Consider the following 6,742-nt stretch of genomic DNA (forward strand, 5'->3'; position numbering starts at 1 on the left):
GAAGCTGTGGTAGTTAAAAAAGATGTGCAGAAATTCTTTGATACTCCTCCTTTCAAACTGTGGAGCCTAATTCCCCTACCTTGAGTATGAGCGATATTTAATGACTTGCTTCTAACAAATAAAATGTGGTGGAAGTGAGGTAACTTCTGAGACTAAGTCATAAGACGCATTGTGCCTGAATTCTCACTCTTCTTCCTGGATGACTCACTCTGTGGAAGACAGCTGACATGTCACAAAGACATTCAAGCATGACCAGGTGTGGTGGCTCATGCCTGTAATCCCAAGAGTTTGGGAGGCTGACCCAGGAGAATTGCTTGAGGCCCAGAATTCCAAACCAGCCTGACCAACATGACAAGACCCTGTCTCAAAAAATTAGCTTAGCATAGTGGCACACACCTGTGGTCTAGCTATTTGGGAGACTGAGGTGGGAGGATCGCTTGCGCCCTTGAGGTTAAAACTGCGGTGAACCATGATTGTACCACTGCACTCCAACTGCAAAAGACTTGTAGGGTCTCACTGACTCAAGTAAAACAAGCCAGGTGTGGTGGCTCATGCCTGTAATCCCAGCACTTTGGGAGGCCGAGATGGGTGGATCACAAGGGCAGGAGTTTGAGACCAGCCTGGCCAACATGGTGAAACCCTGTCTCTACTAAAAATACAAAAAGTTAGCCAGGCATGGTAGCGCATGCCTATAATCCTAGCTACTCAGGAGCCTGAAGCAGGAGAATTGCTTGAACCTGGGAGGCGGAGATTGTAGTGAGCCGAGATTGTGCCATTACCCTCTAGTCTGGGCAACAGTTGGCAAGACTCTGTCTCAAAAAAAAAAAAAAGAAAGAAAGAAAAAAAAGAAATGCCTAGTTAAATTGAATTTCAGAAAACAACAAATAACTTTAATGTAAGTATATTCCCAAACATTGCAATTATTGTTATTATTTGAGACAGAGTCTCGTTCTGTCATCCAGGCTGGAGTGCAATGGTGTGATCTTGGTTGACTGCAAACTCTGCCTCCTGGGTTTAAGCGATTCTCCTGCCTCAGCCTCCCAAGTAGCTTGGATTACAGGCACCCGCCACCACAGCTGGCTAATTTTTGTATTTTTTTTTTTTTTTTTGAGACGGAGTTTCACTCATGTTACCCAGGCTGGAGTGCAATGGCGCGATCTCGGCTCACCACAACCTCCGCCTCCTGGGTTCAGGCAATTCTCCTGCCTCAGCCTCCTGAGTAGCTGGGATTACAGGCACGCGCCACCATGCCCAGCTAATTTTTTGTATTTTCAGTAGAGACGGGGTTTCACCATGTTGACCAGGATGGTCTCGATCTCTTGACCTCGTGATCCACCCACCTCGGCCTCCCAAAGTGCAGGGATTACAGGCTTGAGCCACCGCGCCCGGCCTTAATTTTTGTATTTTTAGTAGTGACAAGGTTTCACCACGTTGGCCAAGCTGGTCTTGAACTCCTGACCTCAGTCATCTGCCCACTTGGGTCTCCCAAAGTGCTGGGATTACAGGCACCAGCCACTGCACCAGGCTGCAATTATTTTTTTAGTTATCTGAAATTCTAATTTAACCCTGTGTCCTGTGTTTTTGTTTACCATATCTGGTAGCCCTACCCAGCAGGAGTGAAGTGAAGACACCCAGGGACTCTTCACCCCATTTCATAGCAAAGGCCCTAGGAGCAAATCAGATTTGCCCAAAGCTCTGAGACACATCCAGTCTTTTGTTCTACACAGGGCCCTTTGGCTGGGGTTTAAACCTGGGCTGTTTGTGTTGGCTCTAACTCAGAGACCTTAGCTCACATCCCTTCCTTCCCTCTTGGGGATGGCCTGGTCCTTGCGGCCCTTGAGAGTCTCTGGGACTAACTCACAAGATAGAATGAAGAGGATGGGAGGACAGGGAGCATTAAAGGAGGATCAAGAGGCTCAGCCGGAGATCTAACTACAGAATTTGGCTCCTGGTAGACTAATAACGCCACTTTCATTTCTGCAGCCAAAGACCCAAGTTCTCAAACAGTTTTATCTGTGAATGTACCCAAAGTCAATGGAAGAGGGGAAATGGAGCTAGAGCCAGTCTCTGAGCCTCCTGACACCCAGGGCTCTCCTTGCTGCTCTGGGGTCTGGAGAAGAGGATTAGGAGAGAGGCCCTCTCATGCCCAGACCAGGGAGATGGAAAGAGGAAAAAGATGGAAAAGCAGCGTGGGTCCTCCCGGAAGCCCCTAGAGTTTGGTCCAGCCTCTGCTGTCATCTAGTGGACACCCCATGCCAGTGCCTCCTTGGGACACTCCTGAACCAGGCTGTCTTTACCCCTTTCCTGGTCCCTTGGGCCTACTGGCCTAGTCCTTCTTGGCCAAGCCCTACTCCCTCTGATTTACTCTATGACCCTAAACAAGCCCTTTTCTTCTCTGGTTCTCAATTTTACCTCTTGGGACAGGGGTTCTCCAAATGGTAGCAGGCTCAATCTTTCTAAAACACAAATGTAGCCAGGTCTCTCCACTGTCTATATCTGTCTTCTGGCCCCTCTGGCCCTCATGTTGAAGCTTGGTGAGCCTGCAGGATCTGAGCCCAGTTGACCTCACCTACTCCCCATTTCTCTGTTCTAACCACACAGAACTACATTCATATCCTCAATTATCAGGCTCTCTAAGAGCCTTTGCACACGAGTTACCTTTACCTAAAATACTCTTCCCCATCCTTTACCTGGCTTGTTCTTACTCATCCTTCAGATGTTGGCTTAGCCATCCTAAAACCACCTCTGCAAAAATTATAACTGAGGAAATCATGACAGTGAAAGAAATCAGACCTAATCGACTCCTTCTTGCTTCTAACCTTTAAGCTGTTCTTGTTGATTCCTGGGCGTAGGCCAAACTAACTTTGGGAAGGATTTCAGCTAATGATTTGACTCTGAAACAAAATTGATAATAGCCCTTTCCTGAAAAGACCCCTTTCTTGCCTTGTGGGGACCAGTCTGTTTTTGCAGAACTAACAAATTAGTTACAAGATTAGAAATTACGGTTTAGGGAGTCACGCAGGCTGTGGCTCCAAGAGTCTGAACCTCCCCAAACTGCTCCTGGGGACAACATCACTATTGTAAAACCTAGGATCAATGCTTGAGATATTTTGCAGACCCTGCACTGGATGGATCAGCTGACACCACCCAGACCAGTAATCTGGCTCATCCAGCTCTGCCATCCCACCCAGGAACAGAAAACAGCAAGGAAAACTCAATTCAACCCCCTGTGAGTCCACCTTCAACCTGACCAGTCAGCACTCCCCATTTCCCAAGCCCCCACCGTCAAATTATCTTTAAGAACTCATAAATCATCCCATGAAAACTGGACCAATAAAAAATAATTCAGACTTCAAATTTCACAATTTACACATATAAAGATACTTTTGTATTTTCATTTGTTTCTTATTTTCAAGATGTGCAAAGTCAATCTAAATGTATCTGTGTAGGGGAAATGGTTGCTAGTCGCTAAAACAGTTTAATAAAACACTTAAAATTTAAAAAACAAAACAAAATATCTAATCCTGAGGCCAGGCTATGATGGCTCATGCCTGTGATCCCAGCACTTTAGGAGGCCGAGGCAGGTGGATGACCTGAGGTCAGGAGTTCAAGACCAGCCTGGCCAACATGGAGAAACCCCGTCTCTACTAAAAATACAAAATTAGCAGGGCGTGGTGGCGCATGCTTGTAATCCTGGCTACTGGGGAGGCTGAGGCAGGAGAATTGCGTGAACCTGGGAGGCGGAGGTTGCGGTGAACCGAGATCACACCATTACACTCTAGCCCGGGCAACAAGAGTGAAACTCCGTCTCAAAAAAAAAAAAAAAACTGGTCCCCAAATGCTCAGGGAGACTGATTTGAGTAACAATAAAACTTGGGTCTCCCACACAGCCTTCTTTGCGTGAATTACTCTTTTTCCATTCCAATTCCCCTGTCTTGATAAATTGGCTCTGTCTAGGCAGCAGGCAAGGTGAATCTGTTTGGGGGTGGTGTAATTCCTTCCAGGAAGCCTCCGCCCCCACCCCCCTGTCCCCACACCTGGATGGGCCAGCATCCCTTATGTCTCCACTGAGGACTGGTTGCGGTTTCAAGAGGGATATGATCCTGGAAGAGGTCAGATATCAGGCCAGGGGGCTGATGGGTAGCCTGGGCCCCGGGTTCAAAATAACCTGATTTCCCATCCCACTGTGCCACGGTTAGATGGTAGGTATGACTATCAGCCAATGACTCCACCTCTCCAAGCTCATTTTACAAATGAACAAATCAGACCACGTCTACACCCACACTGGCCAATAGCTACTGTTATTATTATTACTAGAGGAGTAAGGGCAAAGTGGGGCAGGAGGAAGGTTAGGGCTAGTAAAATGAGAAGTCTCGGGAGCAAGCAGAGGAAGAAATCAGAAAATTTATGTTTTTAAAATTATTTCCCACCAGAATGGATGTTTTTTTTTAATTCAGCGCCATGTGTTGTAGGCGTCAAATAATATTAAATCTATGCTGGGTTCTGGCAGGATAAATGCCAACATCACCAACAGGGCTTCCAGGGACCGTAAGTGCCTTAGTGTGCTAAAGCAGAGAAGATATTACTTGATGTATTTTTGAAGCTGAAGTGCTTCCAAGTTTGGTAGTTCCAATTCTGTTGCTTCTTGGGAATGTTTTTAATAACAAGAACATGAAGAAATAAACAGTGCTGGTTCCCTAATGTTAAAGTTTCAGGAATGTAGTTATTGCTTTCCAGAAAAGACCATGAGAATGACCTCACTTCTGAGTAAGGAAAAGTTGAACTCTCTCAATTTTTCCACTATATGAACCCAACAAAAAGAGCAAAGAGGAATATAATCAGTGAGTTTATCTTAATGAAAGCTGATGGCTCCAATATCTTTTTTCCCACAGTTTAATTGCTCTATGCATTTATTATTAGCTATGATTAATGCAGAGAGAGTGGACAAAAAGCTAACAAACACTCTACACAGTTTTACAAGATGCATTGCAGGGAGAAAAGTGACTGATATGGATCAGCAGTATCCTAGGGTCTTTGTGGGTGCATTCCCGGGGGAGGTGGACTTCTAATGCCTGGTGAGGTGGATCTCATTCCTGGAGGGGGTGTGCTTATTGGCATCCCTCCAGCAAGGGGAAGGAAGCCCAGTTGGTGGGCCCATGGGTGCTTTCATACCAGGTGGAGGGAATATAATAACTAGAGGTGGGGCTGCTCTGCCAACAGGTGGGGGTGGAGTCCCCCATCCTGGTAGGTACTATGTTGGGGCTCCAGTAATGCTTTTCTCTGTGTAATGGTCCCCCAACTCTTGGGACAGGGCCTGCTAATCTGGTAGGAGCCTGGGGAATTGGTACACCAGCTGCTACTCCTCTACCAGCTGTCCTAACAACGCTAGGGCCTCATGCAGCTCCAGCAAGTGGTACCCGAGCAATGCCAGTTTCTTTGGGGGGGTAGCCCCCCAGAGTCATGGATACCAAGTTCTCCCCATGCAGCAACACCAAACCCCAAACGTGCTTTTCTTCACGCTCTGGTTCCTTCACATTCTTTGGCTTGATCTTCCTGAACTCATCACAATTGCAGAGGATCAAATTCACATGCTTGTCAAACGCCTCAAAGGTGCCAACAAAGATTCCGCCTTCTTGCAGCATGTATTTCAGTCTACAGTCATAATGCTGCTGCAGTCTTGCTACTCTTACCCACAGTCATGATTGCTGTTCCACCAAATCCCATGTCCACAGTTAAAACTTCGTGCTTCTTAAGATCTGGGGGAAGGCTACAGATAAAGGTATGGTGCAGGTTCTCTTAGAAACAATGCAAGCTGGGGGGCAGCATGAGCCACTGTGCCCGGCCAATAATTTTTCAAAAAGTATATTGAAAGCATTGGGTGAGGTGGCTCATGCCTGTAATCCCAACACTTTTGGGAGGCCAAACTGGGAGGATCCCTTGAGGTCAGGAGTTCGAGACCAGCCTGGGCAACAGTGAGACCCTGTCTCTACCAAATATATATATATATATATATATATTAGCCGGGTGTGTAGTCCTAGTTATTCAGGAGACTGAGATTGGAGGATTGCTTGAGCCCAGGAGTTGGAGGCTGCAGTGAATTAGGATGGTGTGCACTGCACTCCAGTCTAGGCCACAAGCTGAAACCACGTTTCTTTAAAAATAAAAAATAGATGATGGATTGATTGATAGATAGAGAAAGCTCACTCTGTGCTGAACCTGTTCCATGTATCCTCATAACAACTTTTTGAGGTAGAAATAAATTGGAACACACCTGTGGTTACACAAGTTGAGTTTGTCACTTGCTATGGGGTAAAGGTGGGAGGACTTGAATCATGAAAAACAATGGGTCAGCAGATGTGGTGGCTCATGCCTGTAATTCCAGCACTGTGGGAGCCCACAGCAGGAGGATCACTTGAGGTTAGGAGCTCGAGACCAGCCCGGCCAACATGGTGAAGCCTCATCTCTACTAAAAATACAAAAATTAGCCTGGCGAGCTAATTACTCGGTGGTGAGCACCTGTAATCCCAGCTACTTGAGAGGCTGAGGCAGGAGAGTTGCTTGAACCCGAAGGCAGAGGCTGCAGTGAGCTGAGATTGCACCACTGCACTTCAGCCTGGGTGATACAGCAGGACTCCATCTCAAAAACAAACAAAACAAGGGGGCATCTCAGTAACAAAGTGTTACAAAGGACACATAGGATTTGGGCTTGCTTTAGGTGATTTGGAGGAGGGTTTAAGGAAAT

General features: G+C 46.6%; 1 pseudogene; it reads right to left on the bottom strand.

Moving 5' to 3' along the window:
- Positions 1 to 4,887: 4,887 nt before the first annotated feature.
- Positions 4,888 to 5,785, bottom strand: LOC116535506 (annotated as a pseudogene).
- Positions 5,786 to 6,742: the final 957 nt, after the last annotated feature.

This window comes from Sapajus apella, unplaced genomic scaffold, assembly GCF_009761245.1.
Source record: "Sapajus apella isolate SASKATOON/1434 unplaced genomic scaffold, GSC_monkey_1.0 scaffold95, whole genome shotgun sequence".
Taxonomy (NCBI): Eukaryota; Metazoa; Chordata; class Mammalia; order Primates; family Cebidae; genus Sapajus; species Sapajus apella.